This window comes from Nicotiana tabacum, chromosome 15 (assembly GCF_000715075.1).
Source record: "Nicotiana tabacum cultivar K326 chromosome 15, ASM71507v2, whole genome shotgun sequence".
Taxonomy (NCBI): domain Eukaryota; kingdom Viridiplantae; phylum Streptophyta; class Magnoliopsida; order Solanales; family Solanaceae; genus Nicotiana; species Nicotiana tabacum.
This window is the reverse complement of record NC_134094.1, coordinates 88,357,331-88,373,665: the sequence shown is the minus strand read 5'-3', so window position 1 is coordinate 88,373,665 and position 16,335 is coordinate 88,357,331. Positions and strand designations below refer to the sequence as shown.

Here is a 16,335-nt window from a genome sequence, read left to right as displayed (position 1 = left end):
CATTAGCTTTGCCCGGGTGATAAAGGATATTGATGTCATAATCTTTCAATAACTCGAGCCACCTTCTTTGTCTCAAATTTAACTCTTTCTACTTGAAAATGTACTAGAGGCTTTTGTGATCTGTAAACACTCCAGAATGCTCACCATATATGTAGTGTTGCCATATCTTTTATAAAAACACCACTGTTGCAAGCTCCAAGTCATGTATGGGGTAATTCTTCTCATGATTCTTTAACTTCCTGGAAGCAAAAGCAATAACTTTTCTGTCTTACATAAGAACACAACCAAGACCAACTCTGGAGGCATCACAATACACTGTGAACCCACCCGAACCTGTTGGCAAGGTTAACACAGGTGCAGTGATCAACCTCTTCTTTACTCTTGAAAATTCTGCTCACAAGTGTTTGGCCACTGGAACTTAACTGCTTTCTGAGTCAACTTAGTTAATGGAGTTGCAAGTGAGGAAAATCCCTCTACAAACCTTCTATAGTAGCCAGCTAACCCCAAGAAACTCCTGATTTCGGTTGGCGTTGTTGGCCTTAGCTAGTTCTTGACTGATTCTGTCTTCTGAGGGTCTACTTTTATGCCTTCACTAAATACCACGTGTCCTAAGAATGCCACTGACTGCAACCAGAACTCACATTTTGAAAACTTGGCATAAAGCTCATTCTTCTTCAAGGTCTGCAAGGCTATCTTGAGGTGTTCTATATGTTCTTCCTTGCTTTTAGAGTATACCAGAATATCGTCTATAAACACGATAATAAAGGTATCAAGGAATGGCTTGAAAATAATGTTCATGAGGTCCATGAATGTAGCAGGAACATTTGTCAACCCGAAGGATATCACTAGAAATTCATAGTACATGTAGCGAGTCCTAAAGGCTATTTTAGATATATCTTCTTCTCTGATTCTCAAATGGTGATACCCCGACCTCAAGTCTATCTTTGAAAAGTACTTTGCACCCTTGAGTTGGTCAAATAAATCATCAATTCTTGGCAGTAGGTACTTTTTCTTAAATAACTTTATTCAACTGTTGGTAGTCGATGCACATTCTACGAGACCCATCTTTCTTCTCGACAAACAGGACCAGGGCACCCCACAGTGAAACACTCGGCCTGATGAAGCCCTTGTCAAGAAGGTCTTTCAACTGTTCTCTCAACTCATTAAGTTCTACTGGATCCATCCTATAAGGAGGATTAGATATGGGTTGAATGCCTGGCATGAGATCGATACTAAAGTCTATGATTCTTTCAGGAGGAAGTCCGGGAAGGTCATCTGGGAAAACTTTTGGAAATTCTCTAACAACTGGCATAGACTAAATAGCTGGTAGTTCTGATTCTGGATTAATGATGTGAGCCAAATAGGTGAGACACCCCTTACCGATCATTCTTTGTGCCTTAAGGTAAGAAATAAACTTACCTATAAGCGATGTTGAACTACCCTTCCACTCTAAGACTTCTTCATTTGGAAATTGGAACCTGACTATCTTGGCACGATAATATAACATGGCATAGCAGGAAGACAACCAATCCATACCTGTGATCACATCGAAATCCACCATTTCTAACTCTATGAGATCGACCTTGGTGCTATGACCTTGGACTGAAACGGTGCAACCTCTATAGACTCTTGTGGCTTTCACTGACTCACCAGTTAGAGTAGATACTAGGAATGACTCACTAAGTTGTTCAAGTTCTAGCCCGAGGTTAATTGCAAAGTATGGAGTCACGTACGAAAACGTTGAACCTGGATCAATTATGGCATAAGCATTATGTGAGCAGACTAGAAGTATAACTGTAATAACTTCTGCAGATGCCTCTGTACTCTAACGATCAAGTGTAGCAAACAAACGGGGTTGTCCCCCCTCCCTGAGTAACTTGATTTGCACCTCTTCCTACCCCATGCCCGATCTGATTATAAGAACCACGAGCCTGAGGTGGTGCAACTATAGTAGTTGAGGAACTAGAAGGACGAGATGATCCCTCACTAAAATTACGTTGCAACTTTGGGCAGTTTGCCTTTATATGACCATTGTCTCTGCAATGATAGCAACCTTGAAACCTTAGCTTGCACTGACATGAATGTTTCCGCTTACATGTACCACAAAGACATTGATGTTTTGAATGTTGCTCAACATGACTCTGGCTATATGAGGATGGTGTCCTAAAATTTAATTTTGGCGAGACTGTTTTCCATAACTCTGAGTGCGTCTGAAGGTAGACCGGCCACCTGACTAATGATTGGACTGAGCTGGTGCTAATGACTCCTTGCTGAAGGAACTCCTTCCTCCTTCACTAGATGTACCACTAAGCCCGCCCATTGTTCGGGCTTTCTTGTTATGTTATTTCTCTTCTCTCTTTTGTTGTCTGTCTTTTTCTAAGTGCTTGGCAAAACCTACAGCAAAAGAGAAAGTTGTCATTCCTACCGCTGCAGTTGATGTCGTATCCTTAATCTAGTAATCCAAACTGCCAACAAACCTCCGAATCTTTGCTTTTTTTGTCTTAACCATGTGAGAAGCATGCTTGGCCAAACTTATGAATTCTATGTAGTACTCTCGCACACTTTTATTCCCTTGCTTGAACTGCTCGGACTTTGTAGCCTTAGCTTCCCTATCCTTGTCTGGTATAAAATTAGCCATGAAGGCCTATTCAAATTTTTCCCAAGTAAGCGGACCATCATCTTCATCTCTTTCACGTTCCCATATCTCAAACCAAGCGCCAGCCACATCTCTAAGTTGGTAGGCAGCCAGTTCCACAACTTCATCATCAAATGCTTTCATCACTCGGAAGGCTTTCTTGACACCCTCCAGCCACAACATCGGATCTTCATCAACTATAGAACCATGGAACACTGGAGGACTCAACTTCAAAAATTCATTCACTCTTGAAGACTCAGAATTGCTCTGTCTATTTGATTGAGGTGGAATCTCATCTCTTCTCTAGTTCTGGTTGGCCATAAAGGCTTTAAACATCTCCATAGCACTGTTGACAGCATTAAACATCTGACCCACCTCGGGAGATATAGTTGCCTGAGCCGGGGCTGCTGTTGGGGGCGGCAATGGATCCTGAGTTACTTGCTCATCATGCTCCACCCCTTCTTCATGTTCAACCCGGGGTACTTGAACCCCTTTGTGAATTTACCATTCTTTTTCTGAGTTGAAGTCTTCTTAGTTCTACCTTAAGCCACAATAATAGCAATAGTTTCTTGAGCAGCTTCCTGAGTGTCGGTGTCAGAGTTGCGAGTATGAGCCATTTCTTCGATTTTTGGAGAAACGAATACATTAGATAATTTCTTAGAGGTAGGCTCTACTACACGATCTAAAGTATGAAAAAAATGAGACTTTTCCTAAATGCTTGTAGCCTCATATTTATAAGTATGGCGCACTTCGTACTCACAAATAAGACTCTACTGACACAGCTTCATAGACCCCTAAGACTCCATAAACTTGATGCTCTGATACCAAGTTTGTCACGACCTATTTTTCTGAACAAGCCTTGACGGGTACCCGATCGCTAATTTGACCGAGCGAACCATCTGCACTTATCAAAACTATTATCATTTCAAACTTTATATGCAACAAGGCAATACTTTAATCAAATACTTTTAATTAATTTGAATATCTAAAATAAACCAACTCCAAAACTTTATTCGTGCTAACTACTGAAATTTTGCAAAGTTATTATAAAAAACATCTTAATCTTAACCCATCAACTATGTCTACGAAGTCTCTACTGATAAACTGACGCACTGCTCAAGACATGAGATTTCCTGGCTAGTTCTCCAAGTAAACAAAGAAATAGCTAAATAATGATGACTCAAAGGAATACTTCGCGAACAAAAGTGGAGCTCACCAATAGCACTCGAAGTGAGGGAAGTCCTAACCTGTAGACTACTAGCCTGCAAAACCGGTTGCTATGTTGTACCGCAGACCAACGCAGGTTCCCAAAAGAGAACGTCATTAGCATCCATTATACTCAGTGAGTCTCAACGACCCCCCACTAAAGCAGGGAACGAATCTTTAATAAACAAACAAAGATTCTAAATGCATGAAAAACATAAGGCTTCTGAGAACAATTCTAAAATAATTGCATAACAGTTTATAGATATTCTAAAAGAAATTCATTTCTTTTTCTTTCTTATCTAAATAAATACTTCACTTTATGCTTCCGGAGCTCCAATTATCCTGACTTATTCCCGTCTTAGACACCGTGTGATCGGCACGGGTTCGATCCCAACCTAATCGAATAGCCCCAATCCACGAGGTGCCACTCGCTTCGTGGTTCTCAGCGCCCATGTATCATACCTTAGCCTGGCTAGGCAAATTCTCAGCTACGAGAACCTTGGCTCGTGTTCTCCCTACTTTGGCACAAGTAGTTTCAAGAAGTCAACACCTTGGTCAGGACCCTCGGGCTGGACGATGACCCCTTCTCAGAATAGGGGATACTCTCAAAAATACTTTAATAATAAACTTTTATGTGCCTCGCTAGGGTCTAAATCAACTTCTCAACTTTCTTAACCATTCAAGATTAAATCTTTTCTCGAACAACCTATACATACTCATACTGGTATCTTTAAATTTAAAGCATGACATAAGCATGAAATAAACATTCAAAATTATTTCTAAAGATTCTTGCTTTTTCATTAATTTTCAACATGAAAATGTCATATAAGAATAACACAAACTTCTGAAAATTTATGCACATATGTAAGAATAAATCATCTAAACTTTAGCTAAAACAACTCTAAGTTAATAAGTACTCACTCGCTCCAATTAAGTACATATTAACTCTTCTAGGTAATTCATCAAATACCTTGTATGCGTGCTTTTATGAGTTAAACCACTTTAGTAAAGAGTTATATCAACTCACGTCAAAATTTCTCGAGTCAATACGTAGGCCCTGATGCATGTGTGAGTAAGCAGCAAGGCTGCCTCTGTTTCGTGTCTGTTTCTACTTTCGTATAAGGCTTTAAGCCTTTTTCCTTCCAACAGCCCACTTTATGGGTTATAGGCTTGTCCCCCCTCCCCCACCTCCCAAGCTCCCCTCCTCCCTCTTTTTTTTTCACTTAACTTGTATTTAATGATACTCACTTCTAATAACTAATAATATTAACTTTATTAAAATTCACCTAGTAGTATATCCAACTATTTATAAATAGAGAAGTAACTCAAAAGTCAATCATAAGGGGTTTAAATCCGTAATAGAAATATAATTCTTTTTTATGCACTCAAGGCAAGATAAAAAAAATTAAATTCTATATTGAGCGTGTCTTAAAAATTTTATAGATTTGAGAAATGTTACATAAAGTATCAGAAAAGCATACAAAATAAGAACCAACATCGAAGAATTTGCCTTTGACCACTAAAGAAAGCCTAAACTATAATGTGTTAAGCACAAGCTTCAGATTGAAGGCAACCCAAAGTGCTATCAGACCCTCGTTGTTTCCATCGGTCCAATCCACCATAGGAAACCGAACATTCACCTTGCCTAAAATAAAAGAATACAAATCACCTTGCCTAAAGTAAAAGAAAACTTTTATTCTTTCACTAGCTAGTCCTATAAGTAGTTTAAACAAATGTATACAAATTACAATTATCAAGATTGAGGTTCTTAACTTGACTAGAATTCAGCAAAAATGGATAAACAATATGCTAAAGAAACAATGATTACTAGAGAAGAAGGTAGGTGCATTGGCAATGAAAAGATTTCTGGTAATCAAGATGAATGCAACATTACAATTCAAGAGTCAAACTCAGATTCTCATGAAATCAGTGAAAATGAGAGACAATGGCTAAAATCATTGGAGAAGAGCAGAGAGTACCCCACCATTGGCTCATCACAGAAGCCAAAGATACACATGGTCCCCAAAATGCATCGCGAGATTGAATCAAATGTAAGATGCTATGAGCCCCTTGTGGTTGCTCTCGGTCCATTTCACCATGGAAAATCCAAGCTTCAACCTATGGAGAAGTACAAGGAGATGATGGCAATTCAGTTTGCTGATCAAGAAAGCACCGAACCAAAATCTGCTGGGGTCTTATCACGGCTTTTAACAAAATCAGTGTCCATTGATGAGCTTTACAAAAAGGTGAAGAACATTGTGCCTAATGTCAGGGAGTGTTATGCTCTGGACTTGATTAAAGATTACAGCAATGAGGAGTTTGCACAGATGATGTTCCTGGATGGCTGTTTCATTCTCCAATATATTCTCTGCCTTGTCACTGGCAATTATAAGAAGCTGCAAATGAAGAGTCATGATATAGCTTTCATTCGTCGTGATCTTTCTTACTTGAAAATCAGCTACCTTTTGAAGTCCTGCATGTGTTAATGAGCTGTAGGTTCAAGAAAGATGAAGGAATGAGAATGATTAAAACGTTCATCTCCAGTGCACATGCAAAGCCCCCTCAAAATCATGGATTAATTCAAAGTATCAAGGATGTCTTTCTTGATTTCTTTGGCAAGATTTGTGAAGGAGAAGGGCCTTACCTGATCAAAGAAGAAAATCCTGCTCATCTGCTTGAGATATTAAGAACGCAACTCATAGACCCAAATGTTTTCTCAGAAGGAGGATGCTATCTAAGGGGTGAGTGGTGCTCATATCGTTCAGCCATGGAGCTCAAGAGAGCAGGAATACGTTTCAGGCGTGGAAAAAGTCGTCGTCCTTCAGACATTAAGTTCAACTCATTTCATTGCTCGGCTCTTTTAACACTTCCATCTATAACCATAGATGATTCAACCAAGTCAGAGCTTTTAAACTTGGTTGCATATGAGGCATGTCCTGACACACCAGATGACTTTGGAGTTACATCTTATCTTTGCTTCATGGATTCACTAATTGATCATGCTGAAGATGTGAAGGAGCTGAGATCCAAAGGTATACTTCTTAACTTTCTTGGAAGTGACCAAGAAGTAGCAGATCTCTTCAATGAAATAGCAACAGATTTGGTCCCTAATCCACATGCCTTTGTTGGTGTGAAAGACAAAATTGAGAATCATTACAATAACAAAGGAAAAATATGGATTGCTGAGTGGAAGAACACTCATTTTACTACCCCATGGACTATTTTTGCATTTATTGCCGCAATTTTTGTCATAGGTTTGGAAGTTACTGGTACAGGTCTATCAGGTATCCAAACCTACTTTGCAGTCCATCCAAAAGGCAGCTAGTAATGCTAGTATTAAAAACCAACCAGTTCTTTTTTCTTATTTTCTGCAGTAAATAACGAGTGTCATGTTTTCTGAATTCATCATTTGTTTTACATTACTGCTATGACGATGATCAATCTTTGTACTCATGTCTATGTACACAAACTTGATTTGTTTGTTATTCATATTTTTGTTCGTGTAAATTTACTACTCTGAAGCACATGAATGGTATTGGATCATGACGTAGACCTTTGAACGATTACTAGACAAAAAGACAATGTTGTTTCCTAATTAATCCAAAATCATTCTTTCTTATGAAGAGGTTGTCTAAGTGAAACTTAAGTAATTGATACTTTGGAGGGTGCAACTTACTAGGATTTTCAAGAACAAGGAACACTAAATGCAATACGATTCCTCCGTTTCTTACTGTAAAAGCATCATGAGTTTTTTATTCAAAGTATAGAACAAAAACAGAAGTGCAGATATCAGAATATACAGACTTGATATCAGAGGAAACTTTATAGAAAGTAAAATGCGAAAGATCTGGACTGCCTATCATTTTCACTCTAAGCATCAGAAAAGCCTAGAAATTTAGAACAAACATTGAAGAATTAGGCTTTGACCACTACAGCAATGGCTGCTCATCAGGATAAAATCACCAGCCATGCACCCGTTTTGTATGATTTGCCGGTTTCTATAGAAAATTAAATATTTAATGTAAGCCCTTCCACTAAGAATACCAGAGAAACCTAAACTATAAAGAGTTCACTAGGAATACAAGTTAATTGGAGATTCACTATGTGCCGGCCACATCACCCTATGGCTACCAATATTTTCTAGTACTCTGGTCAATAAAGTTTTACTATTAAAACTAATTATGAAAAGGAAAAAGTTTTCCAAATCCATCTTATGGAGTTATATTATATTGACAATTAGAAGTTCATGTAAATCTGATTTGCTATTTTGCATATTGTATTGGCAAGAGGTTGATTTTGCAGCATGCTTTTCTGACATATATGGCAATAGTTACTGATAAATAGAGAGAGAAACTTGGAGCATGCATTCCGAAAATTTGACTAGACTGCCAACCACAGCTAAGGTTTTGTAAAGTTTAACAACAAGAAACTTGTGTATCAAGCGTAACTGCTTACATTACTCTCCAATAAAGTTAAATCAGAAGTATCTCTTCTCATAACCGACGAGACCATGAACCCCTCCTTCAACTTGTGCGGCTCCTGTTCGGACCTGGAGAACCAGAAAAGAGAGTAAAAGTTAGATTCCCATGAACTAACAATCAAAAAAAAGTTAGATCCCCATGAACTATGAGGTAAGATGATTCTGCTGTTTCATTTTTTTTCAAATACCCGAAAAACAAAACACAAACATGCAGCAATATAGTAATGGTTGAGTAAGAAGATACAACAAATAACAAGAGACAAACCTCTAGCCTCAATTTGCCTGATTTTAAAAGATGATGAGCAGATTGCAAGGAGGAAGCACCTAGATCCTGGAATCCTTGCTTTACAGCTTGCATTGTATAGGGAATGAACTTCAGAATAGAACCTTTATCAGCAACTGAACCAACAACTCCTTGAGCAATCTTTAGTTTAGCAGTATCACCCAAGTATCTTGCATCACTCCCTTTTGTCATTGCTTCCAGGGATCCCATACCTCGATATTTTTTCACACGCAGACCATTCTATCCTTGCCCAAAAATTGACCAAAGTTAACAATAGCACAAGGGCATATTTGAGTTGATTACACTTGCAAATATGAACAGAATCACCCAGGTTCTTTTAGTCTCGAGAGTACAAATATTTGCAATCAAGCAGCTTTGAAGATAACATAACCAAAACTCTTGTCACAGAAAGCAGATATACTATGTGCCAAATAATAAAATATACTATATTTATTTAAAATAAGGCTAGTATACCGGTAGTCTAAGAGTTGGCACAAAATGTATGTTAGACACTGAAACTTTGCTACTGACCACCTGACACTTCATGCCAACTTTGAGGGACACAGCCAAATTGCCGCCTAAAAAATAAAAAGTTCTATATCCAAAGAGCAACTTTCCATGGACTAAGTCAACTTGCATGCAGGATATAAACTGAAAACAGATAGGAAAGTTTCCAGGAAATATCATGTAAAAATAAGAGTCCAGATACAGCTAAAGAAACCGTAGATGTATCTTGGAAGGAACTTTTGCATACATAGCATAAAAGCATTGAGAATCCTGTTGTACCTTATATTCATATGTGCCGGGAGCTTCATTACTACCAGCCAAGAAGCTTCCCATCATGACAGTTGATGCTCCAAGTGACAATGCCTTCACGATATGGCCAGAATTTGAAATCCCACCATCAGCGATGACAGGGATACCATGCTGCTCAGCAATTGATGACACCTTGTAAACAGCAGTTGCCTAAACAAAATTGACAGAGAACATAATTATCAAAATGGTCCTTAATGTATCCAGGGTTGCTTTATTTGGTCCTTAATATATCACGCTTGACAGATATAATTCTTAATGTAGGTAAATAGAAGACACATCTGGTCGGAAAACCTAAATCTAACAGATTTCTCAAAAGAGGCTTTATGTTTAATGCTTTTCCCTGTTCCCTGCTCAAAGATCAGATCATTTCCCTCCACGAGGAAACATTCACAGATATTCACTTCAAATTTGCACTAAGAAAACTGCACTCCATGCTAAAACTGTACTCTTCAAATTTGCACAAAAAAGCGCACTGCTATCAGTTCACTGCACCAGAATTTTTTACTGAAAAAGTTGCACTACTATCACTTCAGTGCACCAGATTTTTTGACTTAATAATATGAACCAGATTTTTTCTCAAAAAGCTGCACTTCCATCACATAACCAAACATAGCAAACAATGCAACAAATTTTAAATTGGAACAAAGGGAGCACAATCATCAGAACAAAAAACCAGTTGCTTCCAACAATAACAAGTTAATGAAGAGATAGATAATTCACCTGACCGCGGCCCACAGCGCAAACTTCTTGAGTGGTACAGATGGAGCCGGATCCCATACCAACCCTTAATCCATCAACACCCTGCTTAATTAAGTTCTCAGCTTGGTAATTAGTGACTACATTTCCACCAATCACATCCAAGTGAGGGTAAGTATGTTTCACATGCTTGATCATATTAATCTGGTACAGCGAATTCCCTTGCGAGCTATCAATCACCACAGCATTAATCCCTTCTTTCACTAAATGCTCCAGCCTCTCTTTATCTGAGTCTCTCGTCCCCACCGCTGCCCCCACTAAGAACTTCCCGTCTTCCCCTAAAGATGGCAAGCCCAATTTCGGAAGTCCCTTTATTCTCTCCATATCAGCACTCGTGACTAAATTGACTGCTTCCCCGTTTTCCTCCTCCTCGTTTACTAACGCAACAAAGTCCAGCTTTTTAGATGCCATGTAGCCTGCCACGTCATTGAAATTATAACTCGAAGGCAGAGTAACGGGAGAAGCGTTCATATAAGTAGAGATCCTAGCTTCCTTATTGCTCAAGTTCTCCCAATCAAACTTGGACACGTGTCCTAACAGTTTGGATTGTTTGTTCCCTGACTCGGTGACGAAAATGCAAGGGGAGTTAGCGAATTCATCGGCGGAGTGGATTGAATCGGACGGAGAAGCGAAGATTAAGTCGGCTGAGAAAGGGATTTTATGAGATTTGGCGGCACGGATGATGGATGCTTGTTGAGAGATAGTGTTGTTGTAGTGAACGATACCTATTCCGCCGAGCGCCGCCATGGAAACGGCCATGGAGGTCTCGGTGACGGTGTCCATGGGAGAAGCGACGCAGGGGATGGAGAGGGGATGTTGCGGCTGAGCTTAGTGGAGAGGTTAACGTCGTCGACGGGGAAGTCGATGTAGCCAGGGAGGAAGATGACATCGTCGTAAGTGTAGGAGTAACCTTGGTTGAACAATCTCTCAGCTGGAAATCCGTCGTTGTTCATGGCGGCGGCGGCGATGGCGGCAAATGTCTAGGGTTGTGTTTTGTCTACCAAATTCTTTCGTATGAAATGTTTAATGTTGGGAAAGGATACCTGTCAAGTAGAGTTCTGGTAGCCAACAGAATCTCTCTGTATATATAATTGAGCGCAAATTGGCGTGGATATGGATGGCAGGGTAGTTAGTTTTCTTTCTCCTAATTTTCACCCATCAATAATCAACAAATAAAATGAGAAGGGTAAAAAATGCCCCTAAGCTATTGAAAAACGGCGAAAGTCCAAATATACTCGTTATTTTCAAAAATGATCTAAAAATATCCCTCATTATACTATTGGGTTATCTATACCCCTTCAGTTATACTTCGGGTTCAAATATACCCTCATTTAAACGGAAGGACACGTGTCATCGTCATGTTGACCAATTCTAAATATCTCCTAATTAATTAAAAATACCCATATCCGAAAAGTAATTTTCTAAAGCTATTTATTTTTTGTAAAAATTGAAAAAAATTGAAATTATTTTTACTAAAAACTGAAAAAAACAAAAATATTTTTTTTTCCAATTTTTACAAAAATATTGCTTTAGAAAATTACTTTTCAGTTTTTATTTTTTAGTTTTTACAAAAACAATTGCTTTAGAAATTATTTTTCAGTTTTTTTAAAGAAATATTTTTGTAAAAACTGAAAAAATATATTTTTAATTTTTTCAGTTTTTAGTAAAAAATATTCAGTTTTTTCCCGTTTTTAATTGTTTTAGAAAATTATTTTTCAGTTTTTTTGTAAAAGCTGGGGGAAAAAAGTATTTTCGTTTTTTTTTCAATTTTTTGTAAAACAAATTCAGTTTTTTTTCAGTTTTTACAAAAAAAAAAAAATTGCTTTAGAAATTACTTTTCGGGTATGGTAATGGGTCTTTTTAATTAATTATGAGATATTTAGAATCGGCCAACAGAACGATGACACGTGTCCCTCCGTTTAAATGAGGGGTATATTTGAACCCAAAGTATAACTGCAGGGGTATAGATAACTCAATAGTATAACGAGGGATATTTTTAGACTATTTTCGAAAGTACAGTGGTATATTTGGATCTTTGCCGATTGAAAAAGGTCTAAAATTACCCTTTTATCCACCTATTAGGCTAAAAATATCCCTCCATTCACCTTTTTGGTTCACTTATACCCTTTGACCGTTAGGTCAATGCTAAATTTTAAGAATAATTATTTAAATTTGACGTGGCAACTTCTTATTGGTCGAAATTAAAACATCTAAACCTATAAGAAAGATCCACCCATATCTACCCGTTTCTCGGACTAACCTGCCCCGAACACTAATCTGACCCGAATAAAAAGTTCAAATAAAAAAAGATGCCCCATTTCCATCGAATCCATGGATTTACATGTGATCATTTTCTTGATTAATCTCATGTATAACATTATCATCGAATAAAGGTTCATGAACAAATTAAACAAACAAAAAAAACCTAGCATGAATGAATCAATGATTTTCTTGACAATAATGTGGGACAGAAAACTAGGGGTAGTCCAACGGTTTATGATATCTTCCAAACAATCACTTTAAGTGATTAAATTAAACTCATATTGAATATAATGCAATTTGTGTCTATCATGTAAATTGAACTAGATGCCATAACAAGAAAAAGAAAATCACGTTGTAAATTTGCGTCTATATGTTCGCTACAATTTCCATGGAGCTTTTGTTCTATGGAGTTTGATAGAAGTGGGGCCTCTCTTTTTTTAGTTTAACTTTTTGTTCGGGTGGGGTTAGTGTTTGAAGCGGGTTAGTATGAAAAATTAATAGATATGGATGAGTCTTTCTAATGAGTTAGATGTTTTAATTTTGGCCAATAAGAAGTTGTCACGTGTAATTTAAATAGTTATTATTTTTAATTCAGCATTGACCTAACGGTCAAAGGGCATAAGTGAACCAAAAAGCTGGATGGAGGGGTATTTTTAGCCCAATAGGTGAATGAAGGGTATTTTTAAACCTTTTTCAATAGTTTAGGGGCATTTTTAACCCATTTCCGATAAATAAAATATATAGATATAAGTAATAAGATACATCATTTTAAAATCAATAAATAAAATATAGATATAAGATACATCTTTTTAAAAAGCATAGTTAAGAAGGCATGCTGCTGCGGTGTGATTTTTGTTTTTTTCAGGAGACAACTTTACTATATTAGATAATAATAGTTCTCAAAGAGTCAAAAGCTGCAATAGCATCATTTACAATCCAACTAGGAAAAGTAGAAACCCATGTTCTATGTATTAGCAAGATAGAAAATTTGCTAAATTATGTGCTAAGACATTCCAAGATCTAGGAATATATACAATATTTATATCTTCAAAGGAATTTATCAACTTCCATATATCTTCACAAGTAACATCTATCTCCCATGAGACCACCACTATTTTTCGTATCATATCCACCATATTTTTTTGCATCTGATAGAATATGCACCTTTGACCATCTATTTTCTATAGTTTTTTTCCAAAGCTTCGAGAATTGCCAGTGCTTCAGCAGTAAAGGCTTTTCCAACAAATTGAATTTGGGTGCCAAAGGCTTGAAGCAGATGACCACAGCTATCCATAGTCATCACTCCAATGCTTGCCATCTTCTTTTCCAATTGTAACCTAGCATCAAAAACATAACAGCACCATCTTATGCCACAATAATATTTTTATTATCAGAATAGTCGTATATGTGAGAAGGAGAAGAGATAGTAAGCATAGTATTTTTATACGGTCACGACCCAAAATCCAACTAATTGTGATGACACATAACATCACTCGTTAGGTAATCCAAATAACAACAATCCGATTCAATTAATATTTAACTGTCTCTAATACACTCCCAAGGACTGGTAGTACAAGTCATGAGCTTCTAAAATTAGAATTTACAAAACTGGAGTGAAGTAAAAATACGTCATATCTCTGAAATATACATGAACAGATTAAAAATTCTAAAGTTACCATGAACAAGAGGCAACAATGACTGGAACGCAGGTACATCTTCAGATCCAGCTCCCGTCGTACGCAGCAATATCAGTATCAGAAATCGGCACACAAGGTGCAGAAGTGTAGTATGAGTACAACCGACCACATGTACTCAATAAGTAACAAATCTAATCTTAGGTTGAAAGTAGTGACGAGTTTGTACCAAGGTCAGAGTCCACATCAATAACCAATAACATCTCATAACAAAACAATTTAAAGCAACACAAGTAATAACTCAATAATAACATTCTCAACTCGTATACAGTTCTGGAAAATAAATATTATCTTTTCAAGTATAACAATAAAAACTCAATTCTTTCGCCGAAAGTCACCGAAATATGAGTAAGTTTGAGATCTGTGATTTTTCTCAAAAACTTTAATGACAGATAAGAAATTTAATTATCAGATGGCATGAGAAAAAATACTTCTTTATACCTGCATATCAAGTATGCATGTCCAATGCAATGCAGCACAGTGATGAACTCATGTACTCACACTCTCAGAGTACTCAATCACTCAGTACTGTATATGGCCAATCCAACCCAGGAAAAATTCATCCCATATATATATACATAATAACTGACATTCAGTTACTTAGCACTGTATAGGGCCAATCCAGCCCACGGAACTCCATCCCAAACATAATAAACGATTCGGGCAAGATCCATGCCCAGAAAAATTATAAATAAATAAGGCAACTTCATACCCTGGGAAGTCCATCCCAAATATAATATCATATGCACTCACTGTGGGGGTGCATATTCCGGAGGGGTTCCTTCAGTTCAAGCGCTATAACAAGCCAATCTGGCCTGCTGCGGCGTGCAACCCAATCCCATAATAATAAAGCCTATAAGGCTTGCTGCGGCGTGCAATCCGGTCCATAAATAATATATATATATGGTCTGTTGCGGCGTGTAGCTCGTTTCCATAAATATCCTCACAATCAGGCCCTCGGCCTCACTCAATCACCAATCTCTCTAGTCTCTCGGGCTCACATTGTCATGAAACTAGCCCAAAATGATAATATGATGTATCAACAAGTAACAACAGAGACTGAGATATGATATGCAATGAATGAATATGACTGAGTATGAAATTACAATTTAAACATATAATTCGATGATAGAAATGACCTCAGTGGGTCCCAATAATACCACCATTTACCTAAGCATGATTTCTAACATGAGTCACAGCTCAGTTTCTCTAACACATGAAAAATACAAGTTAATTGACTACACAGCTCTACGGAATCGACTGAGTCATAATTTCTACGGTGCGCGCCCACACACCTATCACCTAGCATGTGCGTCACCTCAAAACAAATCACATAATACGTATAATCAGAGTTCATACCCTTAGCTCCAAGTTTAGAAATGTTACTTACCTCAAACCATAAAATTCTTATTCCAATACGCCTTTGCCTCGCGAATCGACCTCTGAACGCCTCGAATATAGTCACAATTAATTCGAATCAACACAAATTATAGGAATCGATTCCATATGAAAATACTAATTTTCCAACAAAATCCGAAATTCAACTCAAAAATCGCCAGTGGGGCCCACATCTCAAAATCTGACAAAAGTTATAAAATATGAACGCCCATTCAACCACGAGTCCAACAATACCAAATTTACCAAATTCCGACATCAACTCGATCTTCAAATTTTCAAATCTTATTTTCAAATCTGTAGGCCCAAACCCTCGAATTACACCTCAAAAATACGTAATCTAGTCGGAATAATCTATGATAATTCAATATTATTGACTAGGAATGATCATAAGTGACTTACCTCAAGTTTTCCCGTGAATTCTTACTCAAAAATCGCCTCAACCCATGTTGGAAATGTCCAAAAATGGCAAAAGCTCGGAACCCTCTATTTTTGTACATTGTCCAGAGGTTCCGCTTCTGCAAAAAAATTAACCGCATATACGGTTTCACCCAACTTCCCTTGCCTCCGCTTCTGCGACCTTGGAGTCGCTTCTGCAGACTCGCTTTTGCGAGGCTCCGTTCGCTTCTGCGGACCTTATGCTTCTACAATCAACAAACCGCTTCTACGGCTTCGCAGATGCGGAAAATGCTTCACACCTGCACACATTGCCCAGCCCCTCGCCAGGCCGCTTCTGCGAGCTCGCACCTGCGAGCAAAATTCCGCATGTGCGATTGCACCAGAAGGCCAAAATTTCCAGATTTTGTTT

General features: G+C 37.8%; 2 pseudogenes; one reads left to right on the top strand and one right to left on the bottom strand.

Annotated features, from left to right (window-relative positions):
- Window positions 1-5,435: 5,435 nt before the first annotated feature.
- Window positions 5,436-8,052, top strand: LOC107767376 (UPF0481 protein At3g47200-like; annotated as a pseudogene).
- A 130-nt stretch (window positions 8,053-8,182) lies between these two features.
- On the bottom strand, window positions 8,183-11,252 carry LOC107767375 (inosine-5'-monophosphate dehydrogenase 2-like; annotated as a pseudogene).
- Window positions 11,253-16,335: the final 5,083 nt, after the last annotated feature.